General features: G+C 26.2%; 1 protein-coding gene across 1 annotated transcript in view; it reads left to right on the plus strand.

The window, feature by feature from the left end:
- The first annotated feature begins 12,701 nt into the window (after positions 1–12,701).
- The window catches only part of Nrt (Neurotactin), a 123,421-nt gene continuing 120,697 nt past the window's right edge, over positions 12,702–15,425 (plus strand). The window contains exon 1 of the mRNA XM_075356719.1: positions 12,702–12,964. The gene's annotated coding sequence lies outside the window, so the exon portion shown is untranslated. The remainder of the gene's footprint in view (positions 12,965–15,425) is intronic.

The raw sequence follows: 15,425 nt of genomic DNA on the forward strand, positions 1-15,425 counted from the left end.
TAATTTTCAATTACTGTATTAATATTGCTAATCAGTTTTAATAATTAAATTAAAAGTCAGGTCATGGTTAGACCCTTATACATCAACAAAGAGTATTGCACACACTCTTAATTTCTGCCTAGTATATTTATATCATTTAGATTTACCATGAATGTATCATTATATCAACATCAAAATTTAACATGAATAAAAACAGTGCTATCATGAAACAAAAGATTTTTAGAAATATGAAGTACAGTAATCAACCATTGTTCTTATCTAATGTATTAATCTTAGACAAGATTAAAAATTTCTGTCGCTGTGTATACCTACATTTTAGTTTGTTAAAGAATTATTAAATTTAAAAGTTTTTAGGCTTTTTCCTCCATTCAGACATACATTACATTCTTATACTAATGTGTGTGCACATGTAACTCATATTGATTTCGCTACTTATAATTTCACATACTTATATGACATTTCGATGAAATAATCAGTATATGAATGGTTTTTGTAAGAGTTGCTTTAGATATGCAGTTAAGTTTAGAAAAAGTAAAAAGTAAATTACCTAATAAAAAAGAGTGATTTTTTCAATCCATATCAGCAATTGATTATTATTATGAATGCTGTCATTCACTTCAAGTCAACAGCCCCAATGCAAAATATAATAATGTTTCAACATTACTTATGGTTTGTTTACATAAAACAGTTTTTATAATAATAATTCAAATTTATTACTTAGGCGATTCTTCAGTGTTACTAAATAATATAATGTAACCATTGGTCAGCTATCATGTTGGGTTATTATGCTTGTGTGGACAAAAGTTTTTCTTTATGTAACACCTATAAACTTAAGTATATTTAAATTTTTCTTTCATTTTTTTACATTTAATGAGTATGTATTAAAAACATTCCAAAACAAAAAGAAAAAAATGATTGAACGTTGTATTTGGTGTAATAATTTACAACCAGGAGTTAGATTGATTAATATAATATATTTTATAAATATGTTTGTACATTGAGAAATTTTACTATTTTTAAGTTATACCGTTCACTACCAGAGCTATTTTTCTTTTCTATAGATTCAGGCCAGAACTATTTTTGTACATTAATAATAAAAATAAGTGAAAACAGAAGTATCAAATAAAAACTTTAATCAGCTCTCAATGCATACAACATGTGAATTAAGATCAATTGAAAACAATAAAAGAAATTCTGGTCATCATATTTGAATCAGTAAAAAATAAACCAACATATTTTTTATGTGATACTCTGATCTGATCTGAAAAATTGTGCATTTCATGTATGATTATTTGATAACATAATATAATTTCCATTATTGGTGTCTTCGACATTAATAACTATAGTTGTATACCAAAGATACTGAAATCAGAATATTTTTATTCTGATTTCATGTAAAGTATTAATGGGTTATAAATATTCTATTACAAAAATCTATTTACCTTTACAGAATTCCATACACTCTGTAAAATTAACCATTAATTTTCTTTATTTTCTAAATAATTTAACATTTCTTGTGTGGTATATGTAATAGGAATAACAAAGATGTATGATGTTTATAAAATATTAATCTGGTATGAATATTTTTACCAAAGATACTTAAATCATTTTTACTTCAGTTTTGTACAAAGTACTTGTGGTTGGTAAATGACTGGAACATTTTTTTCTATTTCTACTTGATTTTACTTAGAGTGTTATTAATTAACTATAAGTTGTTTTTGTTTATAATAATCTTTAAATTAATTATTTGTATTTAAATACAGTATATTAATCTTTCGTGAGTTTAGATCTGAATTCTGTGGAGTCGGGCTTTAAATAAAAAGTAGCTTTATATAAATAAGAATAACTATGATAAAGAAATAATAAGTATTTTTTAAATCATGATTCTTAAGATCCTTTTTTGACAAGAAGAAAAATTAATTTTAACCTGGGAAAAAAAATTATGATATATTTTATGAATACATATAATAGTAGAATCAGAATACATGTTGTACATGTTATTGAAATAAGTTCATCAGCTCCTGTAAGCTATAATTTTATGTTTTAATAACTAAATTATTAGCCCTGAAGAAAACAGTATTAAATGAAATTCTAAATATGTTTTGAATAAACTATCATATCAATTATTGAAAAAATTAAGCACTTCCAAAAAAGTAGAGAATGGTACAGAGAATTCTATCTTCACTCACAAAGATTAATATATAATGATTTCTTCTATGTTTTTGTTAATAATTGAAGAATAAGTCTATTTTTGTACTGATTTGTAAAATAAATATATATATATGAATTTTTTACATGATGTTAATGATTTCTAATTATCAGTAATATAACCTTAAAACCAAATACATCTATAAGAGAAGTGTTAAGAAAAACATTATAATATTAACCAAAAATGTTTTCTAATGTTGGTCAGAACTATGATCGTTTCTTTTTTATTATTTATTTACTGCAATAATTACAGGGGCTGATATTAGTATACAGTTACCATAACTGTTTTCATCTGATGGTGAAAAATAACTTTGTTGTATGTGAAAAATTCTTTGCTTGACTATAATCAAATCAATAATCTCTTGGATGAAAATCATAGATTTGCCACTTTACTAGAGAAATTAGTAGAGTAATAGCTTATTATTATCATGAAAAATATTCATAGATAATATGTTCATATCGCATGATTTTGTATCATATGTTTACTGACAAAATTTTTTTATCATATATCTTAGAAACTGAAAAAATGTTGGAAAAGTCAAGAAAAACCATTAAACTAATATAAGATATTGTAATTATTTCATTTTATACCTAACTTCTCTAGGAAAATAAATCATGTTCATGATAGAGTGCATTATAAAGTATACATTTCTTTAAAAGTTATTGACTAATTATTATATGTTATTTTACAATTATCTGTTAAGATGAATTGGAAAGTGAAGGTGTTTATTCCTCAAACAACACACTGGCATACAGTATTATTTCAAAAGACATTAGCATACAGTGTTTTGAAATGCTTTTAATTGTATTGTTAAATGTTTGTTATTGAATCATTGTGTTTGTGGTAGCAATGAGTATTACAATAGTTATGGATAGTACTTCTTTTAGAAATAAAAAATTTTTTAATGTAAAGAAGGTTTTACAAATCAGATAACCGAAATATTACCACCTACCAAGTAGTAGGATATAAAAATTTTAACATAAATTACTAGGATGAATAATAAAAAATTAAACACTGAAATTTATCACGATCTCATTATGTCATATATCAAGCATTATTTTGATTTGAGAGGGAGCTAATTACGTTCTAACTTACAAAGAGTTTTTAAAATTCAAATAACCACCATTAGAACATAGTTAAATATTTAAAACATAGTCATGTAAATTGGCTTTTGTATCATAGGTTTACCGACCATTCCAAGTTTGTTTTTTATGAAACAGTAAAATTTTCTTTTAAAGGCAATAAAATCTTGTCTTGAAAAAAAAAAAAAGTAAATGATCATAGTTAATACATGGGGGAGGTGGGGTAGATTAATGCAAAAACTTTCAATCAGAGTACAAGACTATAAAGATGAAAAATCATTCAAAAGATTATAAAAGATGTTTTTAATTGATAATATTGATGAATTTAATATGATAATATTCAAGTGATGAATTTCTTTCTTCATAAACTTGGTATTAGATTATATTTAACATAATTAATATGATTATTTTTTATGACAGAAATAATATTATCCATTTATATTCTATTCTGGTTAGTTATTCCATGTTAGCAGTAAAATTCTTCGACTCTTCTTTTACTTCTTTGAAATTTATAGGATTTACCTTTAGAAAAAAAGGAGAGGCCACACTTTCTGAAAGTGTGTACAGGCAGTTTTATTAGCTATAGTTTAATCACATTATTAGTGGTAACTGAATGATGGTTTACGTGATCATATAAATCAAATGCTTACATAAAACTATTCAGTTTATATGAAAATCAATGTGTAAATGTAATATTTACAAGAATTTAAGATCTGTATTGATGAAAACAATAGAAGATTCTATACTACTTTTAAGGAATTATAAACTTCATTTCTTTTTGCACCTGCTGTTGGGAACGATTCAAGAGCTCTTATTACAAAATATAAGAATTACTACATTCCTTGTATCAGAGTACTGCATGTTATAAACAGTTTAATTTTCTCAGCATAACCGAAAAACCACAAATCTAAGCCAGCGATTATTTCTTTATTGTTTTGATTTCCTTGTGTTTTTTTTTTCAGTGATGATTGTATTAAAAAATAGTCTTGTATGCAAGTGTGTGAATAAAATTATTAATGAAATGGTCAGAACCCTGAAAAACAAATCCAGAACGTTTTGATCTACATGCTAGTATACTAATTGCCCTACCAATTAGACAGCCAAGTAATATTATGAATTTTACTGTCCTAGTTCAAGTAAATTTATTAATCATTTTAGGTTATGTATAATCCTTCTGCTAAGCTTGTTTATTGCTCAGTTATTTAACAACTTATTATACACATTTTCCAGTAATAATATTGCATTTTTTATTAAATATTTTGCCAAAATTTTTTATTTTCATGGTATAAGTGCTTAAGTTTAAGCAATTTAAAAAGTAAATATTCTAATTAAGTTAAATTATTATTAATTATTTAAAAATTTAAATTTTAATAAAAACTTTAAAAAAGTTTTTATTAAACTTGAAACAAAAACAAGATTGGTTGAAAGAGAAACAAACTCTCACAAGGATAGAAAAAATAATTACAAAGATATCTGTTATGCTTAGTCTTATATTGTAATTAAGGAAAGCAGCATTGCGTTCTTAAAAAAGTACTATGTGAATTCATTTTTTTATTTGAAGAAACTTTCATAATGTTGAGATATCACTAAACAACATCATTAATAAATGCTACTCTCATCACATACTATTAATAATGATGTTGTCAGTTAGATATCTTAACTGATGGTTCAATCTGACATGAGGCAGAAGTAATTCTTGAAGGTGGGATTATTGTTTTCAAGAATAACTTTCTGTTATGCGATGTGATCCCTTCTAGTGAAAGTGAGGAGTGAAATAGTTTCTTTTTTCCTCACTAAACCATATACGTTGTTGCAAATCAGTATGCCAAGTAATATTGCATTGTAATGTAAGCAATATTCAGCTATACAAGTGGCACCTTTATTCTGTTCATTGTAAGGGTGCAGAATATAGTATTAATAGTGTTAATAGAGAGAGTCTATAGAGTTAATATATTAACAGAATATAGTTTAGTATAGTATATTTAATATGGTATTAATAGAACATCATTACTATTAGAAATTCTGATTGGTGGCTGTTATATGAGTACACCTGATGCTTTATGTACTTCAGAGCTATAAGAAAGACTGTGAGTATTTAAACAACAAAATTGGTGGTAATAATTTTGCTAAATTTGTTGAAATAACTTAAAGTTTTAGGTTTTAATTTACTCTAGGATGTTTACTCTTTATTCTTGTAAAGAGTAATACTTTTTCTTTACTAGTTAGTTTAGAATATTCTGCTTTCTAATTTAATAATACAAAATAGAATGGGAAGACAATTAATTCTTCTAATATCAAATAAAATGTGCATATTTGTTTAAAAATAAAATATTGTTTAAATATTAAATATTGTTTTAAAATAAAATAAAAATAAAATATAAAATAAATATTTAATATTTTAAATATTGGTGTGTACTTATGTGTTCAGTCGAAAATTTGAATTTTGAAGGTGTAATCTTGAATTTTTTTAAATTGTTCAACTTGATCATATTTCAGTTCAAAAGATATATTATTGAGAGGTTATTTTGATTGGCAATCAAAATAACCTCTCAATTCAGCGGTTAGAATTATCTAATTCAGCGGTTCCCAAAGTTTTCTAAGTTGCAGTGTCCTTTCCAAGATATGGTGCCCATTTTCAATTAAACTTTTACCATGGCACTCTACCCTAAGTAAAAGTATGACTACTCGTATGAGATAAAAATAAATAAAACTTTTGTATCTTCATTATTTTTTTACTTTATTAACATTAAATTAATAATTGTAAATGTCTTGGTTCAATTAATTATGAAGCTTTTACAATATTTTGTGGCACCCCTATGAAGAGGCCATGGCTCCCCAGGGCACCCAGGAGTAAGAATTCATAAATATACTACAACAGCAGTTAGTACTGTGTTCATATCTATCATTCAGAATTAAGTTAAATTAGAATAAAATATAAATTAAATTTTTTATCTACCTTAAAAATTAATCCCATGTCCAAAAACTCTAATTCAATTAAATGGTTCATTATATATTTCATTCAATCTGTTAGTGAGTTAAATTCAATAAAAATTTCTCTCAAGAGATATTATAAGCTATTTAAACGATGAAATGGAAGTAACTCTTTAAAAATGCATATCATATCTACAAGTTGATTTTAGAAGAAAAATTAGCTTCAATAAGAGGAAAAGAATGAAGAAGTGATGGGTTATCAGAAAGATGATTAAAAAGAATAGGAGACAGAAGAAAATACAAAAATAGAAAGGATGAAGGTAAATTAAACAGTTCATGCACCTGGGTGTGATCACAAAAAACAGCACAAAATTAAAATAAGTATGACTCTCCAAAAAATTGGATAATAAATGAAGAAGACTAGCATAAAAAGCAAAGTAGATGTGTCTTATAGATATAGAATTAATACTCAGATGTAGAAGTTTTAGAAAGAAAAGGTCAGTATAAAATATTGTATAAAAAAAGTAAAATATGTAATAATAAGTAGAGGCGCTAAAGAAATTTACAGTAGAGATGGAAATGTGTTATACAAAGAGGAATATATATTAAAAGGTGCGAGGAAAGCATGGAGGATCAACACTAATATAACAGAAAGATAAATGATCTTTTAGAGAAGATCAGATTGAAATAGAAGAGGAATCAGTTATACAAGCAATAAAGATATGAAAAATGGAAAAAACAAAGAATAGATGAACTGTCAGTAGAATTGAAATGCTAAGGAAAAAAATATTTTAAAAAAGAATTACAAAACAATGATGAAATTGTATACTGTGACCCACAACACTGGGTTAAAGCCAAAAATTTTGTTAAAAAAATTCCAAGAAGCATTACGAAATAATCCTCAAAAGCATCCTCAAATTATCAAATAACCCTCAAAAGTATTATGAAATAATGTCAAGATCACAGCACATTCAGTTTAATTTTGTATTCTACACAGATTCTTTTGAGATTCTGAACAGAAAACCGAGTAAAAAAATGGGGGGATGGTTACAGAAGAAGAGTATGGATTCAGGAAGAGAGGAGGCAGCTAGGAATTCAACTAGACTAATAAGAACTGGTAAGTCAGAAGAAATAATGATAATGAAGGATGAATGTCTAGTGGTTTAATTGAGGAAGAGAAGTGTATCCTCAGTCTTGTTGAATGTATATATAGATAATGATGAAAAATGTTCTAAAAGAATATGAAGGGATCAGTAAAGGAGGAAAGAAAATAAGTTTTAAAAGGTTTGCATATTACATGGTTTTTTCTTTAGGAGAGAGAGAGAGAGAGAGAGAGAGAGAGAGAGAGAGAGAGAGAGAGAGTGAGTGAGAGAGAGCAAAGGATAATTAACAGATAACAGATGATTTAAAAATTAGAAGAAATTAGGACAATTAATATTAGGAAATAACATTGATGAGGGTAAAAGACATAATAAGCCAGTAAATATCTACAATACAGAAGATTTTAGAAATGTGCAGATGATTAAGTAAAAAAATTCTGGGTGTGACTGCAAAAAAATACAAAATAAAAATAAGAATGTCAATGAACTGAAAAAATATGGAATGAAAGTTACGTAGTAAGATGATATTAAAATTGTCGGAGTTTCTAGTAAAGATATGTTTGGAGTGTACTTCTGTATGAGTGTAAAACATGGACAAAGAAACGAGGTTAAAGAAAGATTGAATGAATTTTAAAAAAAATCGTCATGGAGATGATTAAATAGAAAATTAAGTAATGAGGAGAGTGCATAAGAATAGAAATTTAAATAATTCAAAATTTTTTAGGGAAAATTATTTTTTTTTTTCAAAGCTGATAGAATATTTTAGACAAGTAAATATTATTTTACTTTTTAATTATCTAATAAATATAAGTGGATATAAAAAGTAATTGTATTCCTTATAATCTGAAGGTTCTGTAATGCAATGGTATTTCTCAGTTAGTATTTGGAAAAAGGAAGATGTAATATTAGCAAAACTGATAATGTCCAATCCACATTTATTAAACCAGATCTAGTAGATCATTAAAATTAAAGAACAAAAATATTTTCAAAGTACTTTTAGTACATGATGTTTACAGTGAAGAGTGACTGTGTAACGATAAATGTCTCATTAACATTAATAAAAAGAGAAATAAAAGGTTTTTTTTCTTACCAAACAGGCTTTAAATTTGTTTAAACATTTTTTTGAATTGCTTTCATACTACTTTATTGTCATTGTATAATACACCGTGTGGGAAAACTGAAAAATTATTTAATTTAAATGATCTTTTATTTTTATTGGTTTAATCATCTTTTTTATACTTATTGGTTATTTTTTACACAGCTGTTTTTCTTTTTTGTCTGGAACTATGTTTTCATAGGTTTTCACCTGCGCTGTTCATACATTATCTATACAAAATTTTATATATGTGTATTTCAGTACAGTCACACCTGATTCAAACGATTAAAATGCCTGATTAGCAGGTGACTGACTTCAACAGACAATAAGTCTTCTCTTGAACAATATTAGACGGTGCTTTTATTGATTTCTTAGAGCGACAATGTGTGTGAAATCAGCCTCGCTTATGCCGTGGGGGAGGACAGTATATGCAGCAGTCGTATAGGTGGTAGATGGGTGTAAAGCGTGCACCAAGCGCGAGCGAGGGTTGACGGTCGCTTAGGGCAGGATGCGCATTGCATAAGGGAGGGGGAACGTTACGCACTGTCTGTACATGGAACAGTGGGACCAACCGTAACATTGTTACACTGTAGAGTGTATCACTAAGAGAATCACACTTGATAGTTGACGAAATCTATCACATCATTTCTTTTTTTAAAGAAACTACTTAAATGTTTTAAATATTTCGTAGTAAAAGATTGTAAATAATAAATTATATTTTAATAATACTTAAACAGCAAATTTCAATTTTTATAGAAACATTGATTTTACACAATATTATTTTAAACTTTCAGAGCCCGAAAATTAAAAGAGGTAATGGATACGAAAGGTTTTTTTTTAAATTTTTACTTAATTACCAGGCTGAGTTTAATCACCAGTTTAAGATGAAATTGTGAAGTTTTTTTTAACTTTACAGGGTAGTTATTATTTAAATGTAATTTCCGTTCTCATTCTTTCAATTATGTTTTCTACATTTTATCAGTAATTTGTGTTTATTTTGATGTCTTAGTAAGGATTAATTTAAAGAAATTTAAAAAATTTCATATGCAATAAATTTTTCATTAATTTAAAAACTTAACATATACAAAAAGTGGCAAATGTTTACGACATATTTTGAAGAAAAGTCTTTTTTAAAATTTAACCTAGTAAACCATCATTACACATTAAAATGAACAGTTTGAGTGTTATTTGTCCCATATTTCTTTCTAAAGAAATTACATAAGCCGATTTAAGAAGAAATACAGAAAAATTAAAAAGTTATAAATATTGGAAAGTTACGACTTTATTCATTCTTTGAAGATTAGAGAGCAGAGAAAATCAAATAGAACTTTTTATTAAGTGTTATCTTCGGCTAAGTATCTAAAATTTTACTTATGTTGTCACACTTCGCAATATTATTTTACGTTTTCAAAATCTGTTACTCATTTGTTTTTTAATTGAATACCTGTTACCAAATGGATACTAAAATTCTGTATGCTTTTTCATTATAACTCGTTAATAAAGATAACTTTTATAGTAACATTCTTTCATCAGTCATAAAAATTAAATTTATTTTACGTTTTAAATGTTATCTTTTTTTCAAGTAAAATTATACTTTGATACAGCATTTCATTTTGAAATGTGGTCTAAAAAGTAGAGGGATTCAATTTAAACAAGTTGTAACAACTTATTACATGGTCAGGAAAATTATTCGAATTTTTTAATAGTAAATAGAATTTTTGGAATTAGTAAATTTTTTACGGAATATAAAATGTAGAGATGAGGATAAAAAGGTATGCTATGCAAATATCGAATTGTTTAATCGATTAGATTTTTTTATTAAAGGCTCCTTAATTGACTGAAATAATACACCAATTTTATCGATTTTCAAAGAAAAAATAAATCACGAAATCGTATTTTTATTGAGTCATACTTTTTTTTAAGACCGGAACGACTTTGTGTTGTTTACTTTATAGATCATTCTCTACGAACGACTATATCTTCATAACAATTCTATCTTTCATTAGATATACTATTTTATCCATGTCATCTTTCTACGTAGATCCAAATATAGTACGTCAACAATTTTCAGCATTTTACTCATTTTTTCCTTTGTACTTTTATTATACATGTTTCAATTCTTAATTTTAAAAATTTGTTTTAAATAATGTTCAGCAACATCAGTTATATTAAGTTTTTTTTTTTTTTAGGAAAATGTTTACATCAAAATAGTTATATATTAGTTTTCTTCCAGTCTCTCTAAAATTGGCATCTGTTTTCCTGATTCAAAAACAACGTTCAAAACCTATTTCATTTCTAATTAATTAGTTTTTCACACCTTAATTTAACTGAGCTAAACATGTTATAAAAAGCAGCTTATTTTAAGAGACCTTTTACACTTTATAACTTTGTAAAACAAATTTACAGAATGTATGTTAACTTTTTCCAGTGATGTGTATTGGTTTCTGGAAATTTTATCTATAATATGATTTTGCAGTAATTTCTTGAAGGTCTAATAAATCGGTTTGAAGTAGCCAATATTATTTTAATTTTTAAGTTAATTTTTTTCTTTTAAGTATAAAATCTTGTTTCCTTTAAAAAGTTAAATTGCTGATAGTTGATAAGCTATTATCAACGGATAATAAATTTCATAGTTCATTCAAAATACAAGAAATAGTTACCGGAATTTATAAACACGGTGTAAGTTACATGAGAACTAATGAAAAGCGCAAACACTTAGGATCGATTAATTACACTGTGATTAGTTGAAAATAAAATTACTAGTAATAATTAATGGAGTTATTTTTATTTATCAATGTAATTAACATATTGTTTAGATTAATCTTACACCTACTTCGGTGTTTTTATTACTAACCTCTATATTACTAAGCACATTTTTTGTTTTACGGACAAGACAAACGACAATTCCTGGCATTAAATTTCAGCGTCAGTAGACCGTTCAACCGCAACAAAAGGTGACGGGTAACGGATGTGGTGATTCACTTACAAAAATGAAAAAAATTTTATTAAAATTGAATTAAATTTTTTTTCGTTTCATTTATTTATTTTACATCCTTATTTATTTATTTATTCTTTATTAAATTAAAAAAAAAAATAAAGTCGGTTTATTCCGGTTATATGGAGTTTAACATTTTAAGTGTTAATGTTAAAAAATTTAAATGATGTAAATTAGTTCCTTTAATTTGCAAATGTCCTTATTCTAAACACCATTAAATTAATTGTTTAATAATCAAATCATCAACTCAGAACCTATTTTAAATCATGAATCCGTAGACATTACTTCAAAACTTTTTGTAATTATTTTAAAAATGCACAAAGAATGTTTTTAAGTAAGAAAGGGAATGCAAAAATAATACGAATCGATCAGTAAAAAATGAAATTTCGATCAACCGAAATACATTCAGATATTAATTTGTAAAATTTTTTTATAAGATAATATTTTTGAAAGATCTAAGTTTGATATTCATCAGTAGAAGGATAACTTACAATCGAGCTACTGCTTCAGTACTACATATCTTTTATAAAAAAGAATTGGTTGCTTCATACGAAATTTCCTAATCTTATGCGAATAGAAGTCTATTCCATGAATGGTGGATGAGTATCCTTGCAGCGTTTTTCATTTCTTGATTATCACGCCTAGATGAATTATATACCATTCAAGAATGATGACCCTCCGGATGGGAAGGCAAGCGCTGATTCTCTATTCCACTCAGAAAAGTGACTTAGGAGACAATATCTAAATCAACCATAATAAAATAGATGATGAAATCATATTTTATAAATGGAAACAAATACATTAATTCTGCATAAACAAGATCCTTTACAACAAGATAGTTCGAACTTTTCGGAGAACGTCTTATGGTGTTGCATCCTGATTAGCTCCTAATATATTATGACCATAGTAATCAAAACCACTAAAAGAAAATTGGTTTATGTATATATATTATATAGGAGACAATTTCGTAGTAAGTTTAAAGGACTCAGTAGAATATGTTCCCGTTGTAAGTTAATTTTCAAAATAATTTAAGGTTTTTTTTAAGCGTTTTGTATAATTTACCTAACAAAAAAATTGAAATAGGAATTTATTAGTTCAATAAAATAGTTAAAGTAATATACTTTTATATTAAACAATGTTTACTGTTTATTATTTATTTACTCCACAACTTGCTAATATGAAATTTTAAGTAGATAGATTTTCAAAATTTAGGGTACATTTATTTTTTATGTTGGCCGCACTGATGGTCTTTGGCTTTCCTTCTCGAAGGGGTATTGTTTACAGTGTCTCCCTCCAACACGCTGTTTCTTCTAGTCGTCTGTAGTGGTGTGTTTGTATTATACCTGTGTGGTCGCGTAATATTTTCAAAAACCTATTTCTGTTTGCATCTATTACGCATTTCTTACATGTATTAAAAATGAACATATAAATAAATGTAATTGTCTGTTCTATGAGCTTTTTATAACTGTGCTGTGAGTTTTTTTTTGTAATTTTATACTGTTTGTAAGTGTTTTATACGGCTTTATATATTTTCTACATTGTATTTACGAGGTAAGCCTATAAGATTAAAACTTTATTACATTTTAAAATGTATGATTTGATTGTCAATTTGTTAATATACTATAACTGAAAACTAATGTGTACAGTATTGCCTAAGTTCTTTTTTAAACAAATTCATAATAGAAGCACCGAGAAGTATGAAATTTATGTTAAAGATAATAATTAGTGAAAAATTATCTGTTGAAGTTTGAAATGACAAATTGTTTTAACGTTCACAAACTGATTGTTTTGTAGTGTAGATAATTTTTAAGGGATACAGATAATGTTAAGATTTAAGATTTGTTTTTCTTAACTTGAGGTTGGTTTTGCGATTCTTGTCATAATACATTATTTTCAGATTGTAATTTTATATGAATGTATTTCTTTAAAAAGATATTGCGATAAATAAGCAAGGGGTGCTTTTATTCTAGTAGCTAACGTTCTGAAACTAATTTGCTTTATAAAGCTACTTAATTTAACAAGATTAATAAAGTGTCTGAAGAGTTTTTAAAGGCAACATTGTAGAAAACGTGCGTTTTAGAAGATTCTGTTATTACACTAACCTACTATAAAATGTAAACGGATGTAGTGTTTTCCTGCATGATAAATTACGCTTATCATGGTAATAATTGGCATGTTATTTGTTACATTTATAAAAAAAAAGAAGTCTGTCGTTCTACCTGATTAAGAACGTTATTGGCATTCAGTGCATGCGTCTGTTCTACCATAAGTTATAAACAAAGGAAGAATCGGGATTAACAGAGCGCCGGTTTAGAAAAATCTGGTTTCTTGCTCTTGTCTGTTTGGATAGTGAGCTATGTTTGAAGTTCATTAGCTCGTTAGTTATAAAACGCATTTCGATGGTTGTTTCTTTGAAGATTAATGTATATCTGCTTTCATGTTTGTTTTTTTTCTGCGTATAAAACCATTTAAATAACGATAGCTAGATTTTACCCTGTTTTCAAATGTAACTGTTACTTATATTCTGTACTCGATTAAATTAATCGAGTTATTTATATTTCATATTATAAATTTACAATTTTTTTTAAATATGGTTTTACAATGAATAAGAAGTTTTTAAACCCTTAAATAGAATTGATTTTTAAATAATACCAGAATTTTTTTTACTGATTTATTTTTATTTGCTTATAATTTCTTTTTTTCATTTAAATTATTTTATAAAAAACCACAACTTAATAAGAGTGAATTATTTTTTAACTGTTTTACTTTATGGCACTACTTTATGTCAGAATTTTCTTCTTTTTTTTGTTAATATGTAAATTGCATTTGATATTTTTTGTTCTATTGTTTGTTCTTCGAATAGATCAATCAACTGCTGAATTTTTTAAAACAATATCAAATGTTTTTACCGGTAAATTATTTGTTTATTGAAAAATTTATTAAAATTTCTCTGTATCGCGGTTTATTAAATTAGTATAAATCCCTGGAAATCAAAGAAAAATAATATTAACGATTTTATTTTAATATTTACATCTACAACAGAGAAAGGTAGATAGGTAAGAAATTTTCAGGTAGAAAGAACAAAGGCAGGTTGGAAAGGGTTGAATTCTGATTGTGTATTTGTAGTTATTCTTCCTTTATAGACCTGTTGTAAAGAAACTAACTTGTGTTAGCACTTTCGAAACCAATCTTGCTTGAAAGGTTTTTTTTTAACATTTTGTATTACTGAGGAAATATTTCTTACTATTTGTTAAATAAACTTCACAAATTAATTTTTAAGAGTGTAAAAATGTGTGCTTTATAAGAATTAGTTAATAAAATAATTATAAGACGTCTACAGATGAAATTGTTTAAAAATCAAAAATGTTTACGTAGTTAACATAAAAAATATAGGCTTATCTCTATTGATAATATTTACGTACTCTTAAACTGTTAATTTTGATGTTATGTAGAATGAATTACATATACATTATATACATGTATTTGAAATCGGAGGAAAAAGATGAATCGCTTTACAAATTTAATTGTTTGTAAAAAGATTAATGAGTTACTCCAAGCGCATATACAAACTATGATTATTTGCGTAATATTGATATTTAAAAATAAAATATTACTTCAAATTGCGTATTTTATTAGAAAAAAAGTTATTTATGCTGTTAAAATGAATTTTTTCGTTGTCTGATTTCCTCTGTATGTTGAACATATTTTAGGATTACCTATTTCTCATGAAATGAAAAGGAATACAAAATGATCGGTTTTAAATGACGTAAAAACTATAACACATGTGTTGATAAATGAAAGGGTGGGAAAAACTGTTTCCGTTCCCTGTTTTTTCGTGTTTCGTGTCCTCCAGTCTAATTTTAGTTAATTAGTTAGGGAATTATATTCCCCTTTCAAACATATGGTGTGTCTCGAGTGTACACTAAATATAAAGATTTTTAACTTATTTTGGTTACCTAAATCTTTTAGACACTTTTCCCCCCTTCTAATTCAGTAATCTGCCTTAATATGT

Source organism: Lycorma delicatula, chromosome 2, assembly GCF_047948215.1.
Source record: "Lycorma delicatula isolate Av1 chromosome 2, ASM4794821v1, whole genome shotgun sequence".
NCBI classification, from domain to species: Eukaryota; Metazoa; Arthropoda; class Insecta; order Hemiptera; family Fulgoridae; genus Lycorma; species Lycorma delicatula.